The 17,676-nt window shown below is 39.0% G+C and overlaps 1 protein-coding gene across 8 annotated transcripts in view; it reads right to left on the bottom strand.

The window, feature by feature from the left end:
- LOC100535760 (uncharacterized) overlaps positions 1 to 17,676 on the bottom strand; it is an 88,627-nt gene that overhangs the window by 11,210 nt on the left and 59,741 nt on the right. For 7 of the 8 annotated variants that reach the window (XM_087269972.1, XM_087269978.1, XM_087269977.1 and 4 more), the window contains one exon: positions 13,503 to 13,597. The gene's annotated coding sequence lies outside the window, so the exon portion shown is untranslated. Of the gene's footprint in view, positions 1 to 13,502; positions 13,631 to 17,676 lie in introns of all 8 variants that reach the window. The other variant, XM_087269973.1, reaches the window with a different exon arrangement.

Below are 17,676 nucleotides of genomic sequence, written 5' to 3'. Positions count from 1 at the left end.
CCACATCATACATATAAAAGGATTACTTATGCACATCACCTCAAAAACAGAGGAGAATGGCCCTGAAGCGCACAGCATAAGGTAAGAGATGACAGCTGTCTGTGCTATCTGGGGCTGCTTATTGATCATGAATGTATTGTTTACATTTCTGCGCCATGGAAACACCGCGATTCATTCAACAACTGTTTGGCATATGAATATAATTCAGCAAAAAGAATGCCAGAACTGTATGAGCACCGGCAAGAGCTTTCATTTCAGCTATAACTTGTACATGTGTCATATGAAAAAATATGAAAATGAACCAATGTAAAATACCCAGCTCGGGTATCCAAAATACTGTGTATTTAGGTGTAAATAACTTTTATACAGTAGAATAAAAACCAAAGTGATGCATATGTGCATAAAATATAGATTCTACACTTTCAAACGAAACCACTTACGGGGGTCTGGTGCAACGCTAGCCCTTTAAATCTGAAAGCGAAAGTCGATGACGTCACGGACCCGGTACCGGGTCCGCAGAGTTTATGTGGTTTGACTGTTTGTCCACATGACAACGCAGTATCAGGTGACTAAAACTGAAACTATCTGAAAATTACAGCCAGGGTAAACATTTTTCTGAAACTCCCGATTTTTAGTCATTCATTTTCTTTTCGGCTTAGTCCCTTTATTAATCAGGGGTCGCCACAGCGGAATGAACCGCTAACTTATCTTTTACGCAGCGGATGCCCTTCCAGCAGCAACCCATCACTAGGAAACACCCATACACACGTATTTACACTCATACACTACGGACAATTTAGCCTACCCAATTCACCTATAGCGCATGTGTTTGGACTTGTGGGGGAACACCCAGAGAAAACCCACGCCAACACGGGGAGAACATGCAAACTCCACTCAGAAATGCCAACTGACCCAGCAGAGGCTCGAACTAGCAACCTTCTTGCTCTGAGGCGATCCTGTCTATTTACAGTGCGCCACCATGATGTCTATGTCACGGTACGTTGACGGGACGGAGACAAAAAGGTGTAAGATCCAAGTGCAGTTTAATGATGATGACTGTGCAGTAACAGAAAAAATTCCAAAAATCAAAGTAACAAAAAAACAAGAAACAAACAAAACAAGGAACTACGACAGATAAACTGGAATAAGACTCAAGAACTACGACAGGATACAAAAAGCTTCTCAGAACAGCATACCAAAACAAGACGAACTAACAAACAACGGGTGAATGGCTGTATAAATAGTCCAAGAAATCAAAAGGAAAACAGAGACAGCTGTGAATACAAATCAGTGTAAGTGGGTTCCGGGTGTATGCGCGTGGTATGTATGGAGTTGTAGTTCTTTAACCGCTGTAGTTCGCTGTGAGTGTTGCTGGCAAACTACAGTGGCATCTGGTGGTTACCGACAGTCATGACGGTCTATTCCTGGGTTTTAAATGAAAATAAATATCCCGGATGAGCCCCCGTTAAAATGTTTCGACTTTTAAAGCTTAGGTCTAAATGTTAAAGAGGTAACATTCGTTTTGTCAATGTTTGTGGCACGAGACAAAAATGACAATGAAAAAGCCAAAAAAAAATTTCAAAGAGTGAATTAATTCATGAAAGTGAAAGAATCCAAATAGCAAAAATATGTACAATGTATTTACACAACCATAAATCAATAAATTAAGGGAAAGAGCATAACAAGAGGCGCCAAAGAAAATATAACAAAAATGTGTTATAACAAAAACACAAAATGATGGGCGACATGGTGGTTTAGTGGTTAGCAACTAAATTAATTAATAAACTAAATTGGCCGTGTAAAAGAGTGTATATGGTTGTTTCCCAGTAGTCGGTTGCAGCTGGATGGGCATCCGTTGTGCTGGATAAGTTGGCGGTTCATTCCGCTGTGGCGACCCCAGTCGAATGAAAGGACTAAGCTGAAGGTAAATTAATTAATGAATGAACATAATAATGTAATAGATTAAAGATATTCAATATTTATTCTCTTTTATTGGCAATGCCATTTAAATCTAATTATTGACATGAAACAAGCAAACCAATAGCAAAGATATTGTAAACCTAGAAGGCACACAACGCCTTAAGACGTTAATATTAGGTTAGATTTAGGTTGTTATGTCAGGCGACCAGTATTCAATGTCTAGCCAGCGTCTATTGATGACCAATAATGACGTCAAATGACGTTGATATTTGGTTGATTTTAGGTTGTATTGGAAAGTAGCCAAAATCCAATGTCGAGCCAACATCTTAAACCAACATCATATTGACGTCAAACACTGACATTTAAACATCAGTATGACAACCAAAATCCAACATCTGATAGACGTCATATTGGTAACGTCCACACAACGTCAAGCTGTAACATCATTAGACATTGATATTTGCTCGATTTTAGGTTGGACGTTGAACACTGATGTTGGTCCGATGTTGGGTTCTTACATCAACCTTATTTCCATTTCCAAACAACATGCAACGTCCCACTACTTTGAGGTACAATGTCAATCAGACCTCATGTTGACGTCCTGTGCCTGCAGGGAAACTATAAAAATGAAAAAGGTTAAAAAAAAAAAGTAAATGTATTTTTGTTGTCGTAACTTTTAGGTTTCAATTCAGAATCCAACATTTATTTGGTGTCAGAGTTGCGTCTCCTCCATGACACTTGCATGAAAAGTTTTCGCTTTGCACTTTATTTGTATGGCGTCTCTCGCAGAACTTGCTGACATCCTGAATCTTAACCTTTCAAGCGGAGGAAAGAAACAGTGCGATGCCATTCAGAAGGCAGACGGCTCATTAGGAGAGAGGGAGCGTCAACCTTTGCATGGCTGATAATGATTCAGCTGTCATTACCGTGTCACTTTCAGAATAGAAATCACAATAATCAGGTCTGTCAAATGTTCGCTATAAGAAGCAGAAACGTACGCTCGCTGTCACAGCTGAGAATGACAGAGATTCAGCCGATAACGGCTTGTCGGATGCTTCCTAATTAAAAGATTTCATCACAGCAAACCAAATGCAACTTGTTAAGCAACACTCTTTAAAGGAGTAATTCACCTAAAATCTTACTTAAGTCACTTTAAAGGAGACCTATTATGCAGAACTCACTTTTATAGGAGGTGTAAAGACAGCTGTGTGGCAGCAGTGTGTGAATATAAGCAGCCTCTGATGGTAAAAAAGTTTTCATTTGATTTTTATAATCACACTTGATAAAAACATCTGCAGAAACACTTTGATTGACGTTCTCCCTTTGTACGTGTAATCAGTGGGAGAAAGCCCCGCCCACTACCTCTCTACGAGGAAGAGATGCCCACCATATCGCCCTCATTAGCATAGGACGTTAGTCTTTTTTTTTTTTAAACTGCCACTATGCTGACACAGACACTTGTAGCTCCGCCCTCTCCTGAAAAGAGCACGAGCTGTTTCTCAATTCCAAGAGTGCAGAGAATGGACTCGTGATCTTATGAAGACTGGTCTTGCCAGGTCACCTCGGTAGAACGAACTCAGGAGACCGCAAGAACATACAACGTGTCCTCTGAGAAATGAAATGCTGCCCTCTTCCTAGTGGTCACATGACTACAATTACACTTCCCTTCTATACTTTTTTAACTATACTGTCATTTCATTTTATTAAGCATAACTTAATTTGTGCTGAGATGAGATCGACAGAATGATTCATATGGACAGAATTGGGCCTTGGGCTGGAGGGGGTCCGGTTTGGGGAACACAGGATTTCATCTCTGTTATTCGCAGATGATGTTGTTCTGTTGGCTTCATCAGTAATGGACCTTCAGCATGCACTGGGGCGGTTTGCTGCCGAGTGTGACGTGGCTGGGATGAGAATAAGCAACTTTAAGTCCGAGGCCATGGTGCTCCACTGGAAAAAGGTGGCTTGCCATCTCCAGGTTGGAGGAAAGTCCTTACCCCAGGTGGAGGAGTTTAAGTATCTCGGGGTTTTGTTCACGAGTGAGGGAAGGATGGAAAGTGAGATTGACAGGCGGATTGGCGGTCGATGTACCGGTTGTGGTGAAGAAGGAGCTGAGCCGAAAGGCAAAGCTCTCGATTTACCAGTCAATCTACGTTCCTACTCTCACCTATGGTCATGAGCGGCCGAAATGAGTTTCCTTCGAAGGGTGGCAGGGCGCACTCTTATGGATAGGGTGAGGAGCTCTGACACCTGGGAGGAGCTCGGAGTAGAGTCGCTGCTCCTCCACATCGAGAGAAGTCAGCTAAGGTGGCTCGGGCATCTGTTTCGGATGCCTCCTGGACGCCTGCCTAGGGAGGTGTTCCAGGCATGTCCCACCGGAAGGCGGCCTCGGGGAAGACCCAGGACACGCTGGAGGGACTATGTCTCTCGGCTGGCCTGGGAACGCCTTGGGATTCCCCCGGAGGAGCTGGAGGAAGTGTCTGGGGAGGGGGAAGTCTGGAGTTCTCTCCTAAGACTGCTGCCCCCACGACCCGGCCCCGGAAAAGCGGCAGAAGATGAATGAATAAATGAACTTAATTTGTAAGCTAATTGATATTGTTTTCCTTTCATATATGGATTAATGTGGTTGCTATCAACATCCGGTGAAATATTTCAGGACAACAGCACCTTTAGCAAGAAAAGTGTTTCTAAGATAACATATTAAGTAATATCTTTAAATAAACATAACAAAGCAAGCTATTATACTTATAAATTAACAGTTCCCTTTTTTTTATGGTTTCAAAGCACGCTAAACACCATTTTTGACATTTGGATTTTATTATTGGAAATCACTGTTCAGATGCACCGTAATCTATGTGTGAATTGCTGCCATTATTAACATTTGAGAATGTACATTTTAGGCCGAATACAAAATGTATTTTTTCACAAAACGCGATATCCGCCAGACTAGTTTCTTAACAAAGTGCGATATAACAGTTACAGAACGTTCAGGATGCGGCGCGAGCTCAGCATCCCCTGGAAAGAAAGTCGCCGGCGGTGAAGATTTAGCGATAGAAGATGAAGCCTTCAACTTCACAAAAATGTATAAAAACGCTACAAAAGTGGACCAGAATCCTGCATCTGTCAACAATACACAAATGCAGCAGGGAACGAGTCTCCGCTGATGTCAATTAAGAGGAAGGCCAGGGAGCACCTTTTATCATAATCTCATCCCCATCACAAGGTACCTGTCTGCAAGGCGACATTTCTAAGTGTACTTTGTAAGTTTATTTTTTAAATAATTTCTTAAATATAGCTGAGTAGCCTGATCTGAAGGCGTTAAACGTTGACGAAAAACACTAGCAAAAATCATTACGCTGTAAACAGGCTTTACGTCTGTAAAGATCAAGATCCCAAAATGCAATTCAAAAGAATAAATAAATTACTTTGTCCGAAAAGCTCTATAGTATCGAGTCTTAATTAAATAACTTAGAGTAATTGAGTTACTTTTTTAGATAAAATAATTTAAACACAATTTTTATGTCGTAATCAGTAATTTAGCACTTTGAACAATAATTTGAAGTAACACCCAACATGGCAGTATGCTAAATTATCCATAGTGTGTGTGTGTGTGTGTGTGTGTGTGTGTGTGTGTGTGTGTGTGTGTGTGTGTGTGTGTGTGTGTATGTGTATGGGCGCTTCCCAAAACTGGCCTACGGCTAGAAGGTCATCTGCTACATAAAAGATATACTGGAATAGTTGGAGGTTCATTCCACTGTGGTGACCCCTGAAATAAAGACTAAGCCGAAGGTAAATGAATGAATATGACATAAGATTGACATTGTTTTATCCCTCAGCAGAAATGGATCTTAACAGTACAATACCAGGAATTTAATTCTAGCACAAAAGGCATTGAATCGCCACTTGTACTTTGTGAATGTAATTATTAATGAAAACAAATAAAGCCAAGTCAAATAAAAATAATAGCACTTCTTTCATTAAAGGACCCAGTACAGACTCTATCAGGCCTGAAGGGCTTGCGCTGGCTTTATCCAGAGGCTTGTTAATTACGGGAATGAAGTTTACGGATATGTAAATGAGTGAAGCGCCAGCAGGGGGCTCATCTGAGTCTCTATTAAACCCTCTTCAGTCAGAGAGCAACACTCAGCTTAATGAAAGCCTCGGTGTCTGCTTTCAGCTTTTACACAACATACTCTGGCCACTGATCAAATCTCATGTGATGCTGTGATGAGGTTACATGGATTTAATCAGCTCGAACACCTAGGATATGTAAAGGGTTATATTCGCATAGCTGGAGTTTATAGCTGCTCGTGCTCGAAGACAACTTTAATCCTTTTATTTAGTTTACGCCTAGTAAAGTAAAGATGCCAAAGGGTCCAGCAAGAGTTTTGAAAATAATATTTCAGTCTTTTTACACTCTAAATTTATATATATATATATATATATATATATATATATATATATATATATATATATATATATATATATATATATATATATATATATATATATCTGTTAATTAACAGTGTCTGTATTTTGTGTTTTCCGTCTATTTACAGATCTGAATTTGCATTATGGGATGTTGATTTCTGCTCTATCCACTTTGAATGTTGAAAATTCAACTCTACAGTTTAACAAAATGACTTTTATTGACATTTACAGTAAGTAGTTTGATATCATATCGAGGGAATAAGTCTGTAAAATAACAGAAAATGTGCTGCAGTTTAATACAAGGTTTCTGTAGCGTAATATACAACATTAACCCAGACAATATAGCACTGCAAACCATTAAAAACGTTCATAAAAGTCACTTTTTCCAAACTTTTTAAGGTTCAAGTTGTTGGTATAAAGATCAAGGTCCCATAATGCGATTCAAAAATATAAATAAATTGGGAAAAATAAAAAATATGAATCACGAAGTATGAAAAAATGCTAATTTACATATACTTTTTACAGAGTAATTAAAAATTTTATGCTTAACTCAAAGCATTTACTTACTTTATTTACCTAAAATTCTTTATTTTATTAGTTTTTGTCTGTATTTTAACCTGCTGGAAAATACTTTTATTTATTTTTTTAAATACATCTCGCAGACACACATTGAAGGAGAAACCACACTGTAAAAAACTGATTCGTTTCTGTTACTTAAAAAAGTGAGTAAACACAATGCTTTTAAGCGATTAGTTGACTTTACTCAAAAAAGTAAGTAAACTAATTGCCTTAAAATTTAATTGTGTGCATAATTATAAAAATTAAGTCAACTCAACCATGTTAAGTTACAATGGATTTACCCACTTTTTAAAGAAAAGACAACTTGATGCTTTTAAGGCAACTATACTCACCTTTTTACAATAAAGTAACAAACCGCTTTTCATAGTGCATGCAGCTAAAACCCAGCACTGTAAACAAAGTCTTGCTGACTTGAATCTAGTTGAATCTAGTCATCTTAACGTACATTAGTCAAACTATAAATATAAAAAAATATTAAGTTAAACTTTGCATAACTTAAAAAATGAGTTGAAACCTGATTAACTTATTTAAATAAGTTAAATCAACATAAAAAAATATTTGTTGTCTAGAAATGAGTCTGTAAAATAACAGAAAATGTATTGACAGTTTATTAGCGTAATATACAACACCAACCCAAACAATATAGCACTGCAAACTATTAAAAATGTTCATAAAAGTCACTTTTTCCAACTTTTCAAGGTTAAAAAGCTGTTGGAAGAAATATAAAGGTCCCAAAATGCAATTCAAAAGCAGAAATAAATGAGGGAAAATAAAACCATGAACCACGAAATATGGAAAATCCCACCAATCACTGTGCTTCTGTGTTATTTGACTGTTTGTAACTTCATAACTAACTCAAAAGACTAAAGACTGAATCTCTTAGGATTAATAAACATATGCAAATCACCATTTTTTATAATTTATGTTGCGTGGGTGTTGAGATCCCAATCTTTTAATGATTAATGGTGCAGCTTACACTGAATCATTAATGCAGGCTAAACAAGTAGTGACAGAAAACACCTTTAATAACCTAAGAAACCCAGCACATACTCAATAACTCACCACAACTTCTTCCATCATCATTACATATTACAGAAAAGCCTAAATGCTTTCATACATGTGATTTGAATGACGCGAGAGGCGATCTCTCTGTGATCGTTACAAATTTAGGAACAATTTGCTAGTTAAAAAAAGGTATTAATCCGCAAGTGTGTTCCGAACCGTGGGTTGTGATCCGTACGAATAACAGACCAACCGTGATCCGTTACACATCTAGATGTGACCAAAAAGGTTTGCAAGTTTACGGTCTACAATATAATTTGTAAAAATACTGTGAATTAAACTGCACAACCTATAAGAAACAATGCTAATCGAAAGAATCAGAGTTGCTCTCTACAGAACACACATGATCGATTTTATTTTTGTTTACAGTTTTGTATTTATGAGGAAAAAGGTTGGTTATGCATGTGGCAGATGTGAACTTGCCATGTGTAACTTTAGTCGGTCAAATATGATAGTATTGACAGAGACACTTTTGAGTATGTTTACAGTACTGTAAAATATAAGCAGACACAAAAACACTTAGAAAGGGTTTCACTATTTTGCTGAAACCTTTATTTTTTTCATGGCAAGGTTTACATTTGCCTGGAATTTCTCAAGTGGGCCACTGTAGTATTTTTACCTGATGGACCATTATATTTTTTAAATACTAATCTCACAGACGCGCATTGAAGGAAACACCACGCAGCAAGAACCCTGCACACGAGCAAACTTCACTCACAGTTTCTTTGTTAAATTCACTATGAGAGTTTCATTTGAATTGTTGTGCGATTTATAAACAAGCGGATTGGACTCTCAACCGAAACGTACGGTTACCTGTCCAGCATGGCATGATCATAGCTAAAAAAAAAAGTTATCCTTTGTTTTTGGAGGAAAAATGTTAGGCCTCTTTTTTCTGACTGGCTTCTCAGACTCACCTCCACTTTACATTTGGAAAGAATAAGGGTGCTTTCACACCTGTGAATCGATTCAGTTGTTCTGAAACAGAGATTACAATTGTTACATTGTTGCTCTTTGCTCTTGGAGCGGTTCACTTTCACACTGCAAAGTTTCTGATCGGACCAAAAGAGCTAAAACAAGTCACGTGTGAGTAAACTCTCCTTACATTGGTCAGAGTGTTTATTTTGCAGCGTCCCGCTCAGCTGTCAGGAGAGGTGGTGGTTTGGTGGTGATTGACAGGGTGCGCACGACGTGTCTGAGGAGAGATGCGGTGGGGAGGGGTGAGAAGGGTGCGCAACGATGCCTATTTGAGGACCGGGAGGGAGACGCGAGATTACCGGGAGATCATCACTCGTTTGTGGGCATCCGGAGACACCCGAAACTTCCCGCCATACTCATAATTCTCTCTTCATATAGCCGTAAGCCTATTACATATCCATAAAACACTGTGATATAACCGCGCTCGGATCGGATCGCTTTCTCACTGCAGTTGAACTGATCAAGGGTTCGTTTCAATCAAGCCGAGACCACCTTATTCAAGCCATCTCGGAGCGATTACTTTGGCGCGGAACAGAGCACGATTTCCCTGTTCACATATGCCAAACGAACCGCGCTAACTGGGCAAACGAGACGCGTTCCGAAACAAAAGTGTAGGTGTGAAAGCACCCTAAGATATACCACCTCTGGGAACTCTGCAAAATTTGATAAAATGTGGGATCCAGTCTTTTTTTTTCTGAAACACCATAAAGACTAATGGTGTCATTTAATTTCTGAAGATTTGTAAAACAAAAAATTCTCTCTAAATCCATTGATGTGTTATTCTGTAGGTCATATATGTTTTGTAAGTCGCCATTTTCTCGTTTCTTGCTTTATTTTACATTTTGCACAGATTAGTGTTTTATGATGGGTTTGTTTGTCTGTTCCTTGATATTCTTTCTGCAAAAATTATAATAAAAAAAAAGAAGAAGCGGATTGCACATGCAGACACAGTAAATCTGGATTTGTCCCTTCAAATGTGCGTCTTTGTGTCCACCTCTGCTAGTCTAATTACCGCACACATTCCCCTGACAGAAACATGACAGGCTGTCAGCCGGACGAGGCAGAAACGCACCTGCGAGCAGAGAGAATAAATCACCTCCTGACTCCACTGTGTCTAAAACAAAAGCGCAGACAGAAGACGGAAGAGCGGTGTGAGGATCCATGACCTCTGCAGTTCAGTCGCTGGTCATTAGCAGACGCTATATAATCCTCCTTTATGTGAATGAATTATCTAATTACGGCCTATTAGCAAACACAGATTGTGCCCATTTATTCATCAAGGCTACATTTGCATCTCAATTCACATGCATGCAATTGAGGGCAAAATGATTCATCCTCCCTGAAAAAATGCAGGGTTCCACATAATTTCTTCATGTTATCCCAACACAAATCTCATTCATTCATTCATTCATTCATTTTCTTGTCGGCTTAGTCCCTTCATCAATCCGGGGTCGCCACAGCGGAATGAACCGCCAACTTATCCAGCAAGTTTCTACGCAGCGGATGCCCTTCCAGCTGCAATCCATCTCTGAGAAACATCCACACACACATTCACACACACACTCATACACTACGGACAATTCAGCCTACCCAATTCACCTGTACCGCATGTCTTTGGACTGTGGGGGAAACCGGAGCACCCGGAGGAAACCCACGTGAAGGCAGGGAGAACATGCAAACTCCACACAGAAACACCAACTGAGCCGAGGTTTGAACCAGTGACCTTCTTGCTATGAGGCGACAGCACTACCTACTGCGCCACTGCTTCACCCTTCAGTATTAGTGTCATCATATTATTAATTACCTCCAGGACTGTCAAGAGCATCTGTGCTCCGCGTCTCACACCTTAAAATGCCACTACGCGTTCATTGCATGTCGGCGTTGTCTTCATAACTTATTTATTAAATAAAGAAAAGATTTGTGCAGCTTCTCCTACCGCAGCAAATTACGTATTTACTGTTGATGTTTGGTGCCAGATAATCAGGAAGTGACGATTATGTTCTCTTTGACTTGTTTGAGGAAAACGCTGCATTATGCACACGTCTTTTGTGCGACATTCCAGTTTTGCGCATGAATTTAATTCGCATTTTTGCATGGGAGCATAGGTAGTGCTGAGCCACCGTGCCATCCTTTATATTAGTTCTTATAGACCTTTTTCTTGGGACGCAAAATTACCCATTGTGCTTTGCGTGTATGCGCAACGAGAATGCGAAGAACTTCCGGTCGGCAGCTGATGCGTGTAAACAGTCACATTTGGACAGCTTTGAAACGATAGTTTTAATCTATTTTACCTGCTTTTATCCTCTTTGAGCTAATCCTGTTGTCCATCAGCAGCATCTCCTGGACTGATCATTTAAAGAAATGCGATCTAATAGGATGGAAAACAGCTGCTGTGAGGCGTTTTCCCCTCGTTGTCAGACGGCATCTTCTGCAGTTTAAATGAAGCCTCGTCATCGCTAAAGTCAACATTTTCTCTTTATTTCAAATATATAACCAGCCCAAACAAATGTAATTCACCAAAATGTTTGACACACACACACGTAGCCTGTACTGTGCCACTGACACACTGATTTAATAACTATGACAAAGTGAAAATATAGGCTAGCGTCATTTCGAAATGACAGAAAAACACAAACGGGTGTCACGATTTCGATTTTTAATCGAAATCGATCGAAATTTATGCTCAATTTCGATTATCGAATCAAAAAATAGAATCGTCGATGCTGCCACGCCCCCATGTCACGTCAGCTTGGCTTGCCAAGAGGGAAAATAACAGACTTGTTGAAGTGCAGAAGCAGGAGACCCGTCAACAGAACTTAAACCCTCTCCTCTTTCAATGAAGTCGCCGGTGTGGAAGCATTTTGGATTTCCAGTAAGTTATGTTGACAACGTTCGTGTTGTCGACAAAAAAAACACAGTTTTGCAAGCTCTGCTATGTACGTATTAGGGTTCGTCCGATAGACAACACCGGCATCGCGATCCTCCGCCCGCCCCCGTTGCAAATCCGCTCGCGAAAAGTACACACTCAGGCCCTGTTTACACTGTCTTTGTTTTTAAATGGCATTTTAGAACGACAACGATTTGACATCCACAGTGGCGTGTAGCATTTCTGAGCAGCCCTCCTTCCTCTCTACCTCTGAAAATGCACATCACGTGACCACACAGACACAGACGCACACACAGCCATGCGCTCGAGACTGCAGGTTCAGGCAGTCAGAGGACTGCTTCAATCTTTCACTCACTTGTACTTTGTCATTTAAGCGAACACCTCAGATACTGTTGGCTGGTTCCTGTCTGTTGTGCGTCTTTTTTACCGACGCCATTATAATGACACAGATCACTGCCTATTCACGAGTCCCGCAGAAAAAGTGATTGACAGGTGGTAATTATGTGTGTATCTTGCCTTTATTCATTTACTGTATGATTTGTTTATGGGTAAAACAAAGACCATGCAGGTCAGGTAGTTTAAACGGTAGGCTACGAATAATTAATTGGTCATTAAATAATTAATTATTCATAATCGAAAATCGAATCGTGCCTTTAGAATCGAAAATGTAATCGAATCGAGGATTTGGAGGATCGTGACACCCTTAACAAACCGTGGTGAAAACAACACACGAAATAAAACACAAACGGCTCGCGATTAGAATGAACAGCAAATCAGCCAGCAGAGGATCAATGACAGACTTTTATTGCTCATTTTTGTAAATTGCACGACTTTCATACCGGTTAAGTTTCATGCCAGTACTCTGGTTTGCTCTCTCTCTCTCTCTGTGTGTGTGTGTGTGTGTGTGTGTGTGTGTGTGTGTGTGTGTTAAAGAGCCGCTGAGCTAACAGCTGACAGGCCAGAAACACACTGTATTTCTGACGGCAGACACGTGAACTAGAAGATTGTTTTCTCGTATTTCTGACGCGCTTGAACCACACGTGACAGAAAAGTGTCTGTTAAAGCTGTTATAATCTAATAATATATTAGATTATTATATTTTATTGTTATAATATAATCTAAAGTTGTGTGTCACAAAAACGCTCTGTTATCCATTAAAAATATTATTGAAACCCATTTTCGAAACGCAAATTACCAGTTTTACACGCTGTGAACGGAAGCTTTTAGCATTCTGCCGGAAGACGCTGGTTGCTATGGCGCCCTCCATGCAGCAGCCATGAAAAAGGTCTATACATCATATTATTTAAAACAATTCAAAGTCACTTTGTTAAACTGTAGAGTTGAATTTTCAACATCAAAAGTGGACAAAGCAAAGATCAACATCCCATAATGCAATTCACACGCATAAATGAACAGAAAACCCAAAGTATGGAAACTGTTAACTAACAGATATTTTTACAGTGCATTTCAGTGGCTGTTTGTACTTCTTTCAGTGAACACTGATGCACGTTTTAGCTAACGTAATAAATACACGCCGATCTTTTACACGAATGTTGATTTCATAAGCAGATATTAAGCCAAAGGGTGGTGAGGAGGTCAAAGGTGCTTTAATGTCAAGCACAGAAACATGAGAAACATTCAGTCTGACCTTAAGCGTTTCGGGGTCAGCTTGAGCCACAAAGTCCAATAACTTTATTTAGCAACAGGTCTTGTTCAGCAGTCGACGCCACACTGAAAGTCCTCCTACAGACAGACGAGATGAGAAAGATGAGTGTTCTGTTGTAAAAAAACAATTCCCAGCAGCAATTAGAGGAAATTCTGGCGAAAAAAAAAATACATTAATGCACTACCAATAAAGCTCTCCCGGCGGTGATGCATTGTGCTCGGAAATGAAAAATGCATCAACCTGAGCTGCGTAATTTGCATGTCATTTCTTTTTTAAAAAGGATGATTTTTCCCAGCGGATGAAATTAACTAGTTTTTTATACATTATGCAAAAGACAGACATACATTAAATGTGAAATATAAAACAGGACAGGTCCATCGCTGAAGCTGGATAATATTAGGCTTGTTCTGTTTCACTTTGGGGCAGCACAATGGCTCAGTGGTTAGCACTGTCGCCTCAAAGCAAGAAGGTCACCGATTCAAGTCCCGGCTGAGGGAGTTGGCAATACACTGTGTGGAGTGTGCAGGTTCTCCCTGTGCTGGTGTGCATGGGTTTCCTCTGGGTGCTCCGGTTTCCCCCACTGTCCAAAGATGGTGAATTGGATGAACTAAATTGCCCATAGTGTGTAACTGTGAGCGTGTATGGCTGTTTCCCAGTACTGGGTTGTGGCTGGAAGGGCATCCGCTTCAAAAATATATGCTGGAATAGTTAATGGTTCATTCTACTGGGGTGACCACTGATAAATAAGAGACAAAGTCGAAAGAAAATGAATGTTTTGTCCTCTGGGTCCGTGTACGTTTTGTTCATTTGTTTTCCATTTTTAAACGGAATAAAGAAAATGGAGATAACAGTCGTTTTTCCGTTTTTCTTTTGCTCACGAGAAAACGAAAAAAAGCGAGATTTTGACTGGATTTTCGTTTTTTGGTTTAGGGTAGGAAAACGGAAAAACGACTTTAAAATTCATTATACACATGTAGGCGGTGCTGAAACGCCCACTTTCCTCTAATTGGTCAACCAAATCTGAGCTCGTGACATCGCCCTCAAAATAAAAGCCTACGCAGGCTTTTAATTATTATTATTTAATTATATATAAACAAAGTTTACATATTCTATCATTTGAACCACACACAGTTAGCAGGCTTACATTCATTGCATATGTATAATTTAACTAAAAATGTAAATTAGCACTATTCTTAGACATATGTCATTAAAAAAGTTAATAGTTCTGAATTTTAAAGTCGTTTATCCGTTTTCCTACCCTAAACCAAAAAACGAAAATCCAGCCAAAATCACGTTTTTTCGTTTTCTCGTGAGCAAAAGACAAACGGAAAAACGACCGTTTTCTTCAAAACAAATGAACAAAACGTACACGGACCCCTCTGAAATGTGATTTTTTAATTTAATGTTTGACATAATTTCAACTGAAACATAAAAAGAGGGTGGGACATTTAGTAGCTCCTCCCCTTTATTTAAAACAGCCAGTAATGTTTTGCTTTTTCTGCAGCTCTGCCAGTGAGAGCGATTGAGCTCAAGCACATCACATGACAAGCAAATGAAAAGGGGGCGGAGCATTGCAGATACTAGAGAGCATTTGATTAGTCAGAAGGTTTGAAACTGAAGTATGAGGTGACATCAGAAAAATGGTTTGGAGGTTTGGAAGTGACCAACTGCAAGATTTTAATGTTTATATCTTCTAAATGCTAATGTTTCCATTATTTTTCGAAACACACTAGCTTATAGACATCCTTAAAGGGATAGTTAATGAAAATGAAAATATCTTTTTAATTAACTCACGCTCAAGTCATCCTAAGTGAAGTTTCACAAACTAATTTAGAGAGGAGCATGTGATATGATTGAGCATGATTGGCTTCTCATTTGTAATTAGTAATAATCCAATCAGAGTAATCCAAGCTTACTATAAATGGATCGTTTTCTTCCTACTCTTCTATCTTCATTTTGGAAGAACCCCCCCTTCCACCCCAGCACCTCCTATTCATCCCTTTTCTAAGGGGGAGCTCTCGAGACCAATCTGATCTCGGATCCCCTTATATGCTTATTGACTGAGCGGGAGCCTTGGGCTCAAGTATCTCCGAGCTCAGGGTTCTCTCCCGGGGCAGCATGCCAAACCTGCTATAAACGCTAAACATATCTAGGTGGGAACTCTTGAAATGTAGGGGCCTTTTTTTTTCTTCAGCAGAGCATTTCGAGCTGAATCTGTGGTCATTTAAGTGCTGTGAACAGCAATGGCAACATTAAAATGCTTTACTGTTCCAACTTTAGTTGAAATGTGTTGCAAGAATCAAAATTGAAAAGGTGTTTATTTTGGGAAAAACAGCAATAAAAAACTGAAACACATTAAATAATGTTTGTTGTTTTGTCTGCAATGAAATACAAGTCAAAATAAATATAGAAATCAATACTTTTTTATTAGCATTTTTTTACTATCCTAACTTTTTTGGGGTTGTAAAAAAAATCAGCTTTATTTAATTTCACAGGAAGTTTAAATTAGAATTAAGGTTTAAGCAGAGAGAGCGACTGTTTTTGTGGAAAGAGAAACCAGGGCATACACAAAAGCGTACTTTGACGCTTCTAGTCATGTATTTAAACAGACAGCATGGCAAACTCAAATGTTTGAGAGTTCCTCACCTCACAGGCCCACAGAGAAATCGGCTAATTAGAAACCGATAGCAAAGCACATGGCCAGGAATAGAGCTGGATGCTGCTCTTTAAACAAGTGAACCGCATCAAACACATGAAATTCCTCAAAGAAAACACACTCTAATTACTTTAGGGTTTCGGCGGTTATATATACCTACTGGCGTTCCTTTGGAAACGTCAGCCGGCAGGAACAGAATCACAAGAGAATTCATCTGACTTGCACGCACAAATGTTTAAAAACAAATAGGGAACAGAAAAATTACCATAGCAAATGAAAAATACTGTAGTGTTTCTCAACTATATTCACTGTAAAAATATCTAATAAACAGTTTCTGTGTACAAGTGTTTTTCATTTATTTACGGTTGTAAATTGCATTATGGGATGTGGATCTCTGCTCTGTTGAAAACTAGTTTAGCTCTAACAGTTTAGGTGACTTTTATTGGCATTTTAGTAGTAACTATATTTTTTTGCCATGTCGGATTTAAATCAAACTCTTAAACTTCCTTTTGCCATGTGAATTCATGCACATCCACACTGTTAGCCCGGATTTGATGTCTAATTATACAGTTTAAGTGCAAGGTACTTAAATAATTCAATATTTGGTTCATTACTATAACATTTTAAGTGAATTCTACTTTTTTTGTAGACATAATTTATTGTATGAATAACTTTAAGTACAATAGACTAATGTTTTAAAAGTTTTTGACTGATCACACCCCCTGCCCCCAACCTGACTTGCTTAAGCAATGCCATATACTCGTGGTTGCAGTAGCGGGTAATTTCAAACTTCTGGTGAGTAGACTATAAACATTTTATTTAGCTTTTATTTTGGCTGTTAATACCGGAAAACACTGTTTTAAGTATGTTTCGTTTTAACTCATGCGCGAGTCCTGTTTAAACACTTGACGTGTGGATTCGGCAGGTGAGTTCGCTGGTTAACCTGCAAAATTTTCACTTCTGAAATTCTAAGTGGTGGATACGATCCCTTTTAATATGTCTGTAAAGTGTGTTACTGCGCGAAAAGCATGTTTTAAACGAATCGTGGCATTTTCACCTGACAACAAGCTTTTTTTTGTTTTGTTTTTTGTTCACACGACACATTCAAAGCTGACGCACTTTCATTTGTGTCCGCCTGCCTGGATGGTTGACATGAAAAGGCACCAATTTTAAATCTAAATAAGTGACAGATATTTAAAGCATTAAGTGTATTCAACTTATACATATTAGTACAACTCTTATCTTTTAAGCAGAGCTCACTCAAGTTTTTTAAGTATACATTACTTAAAATTTTTAGGGCAACCAGTTTTCTCTTATTTTTTAAGTAAACCCAACTTATCCGGGCTTAGAGTGCACATATGAAATCACTTGCATTTATATGTATACTCAACTAATTGCTATACGTTTGCCATATTTGTGATTATATTTGAATATTTGTATGTGCAGTATGGAAGGAACGATCCACTATTCATGAGGGCCCCTAGTTTTGAAAAGAACTAA

This window comes from Danio rerio, chromosome 10 (genome assembly GCF_052040795.2).
Source record: "Danio rerio strain M-AB ecotype USA chromosome 10, GRCz13ab, whole genome shotgun sequence".
Classification (NCBI taxonomy): Eukaryota; Metazoa; Chordata; class Actinopteri; order Cypriniformes; family Danionidae; genus Danio; species Danio rerio.
The sequence above is the reverse complement of the archived record's forward strand: the minus strand, read 5'-3'. Positions and strand labels throughout refer to the sequence as shown.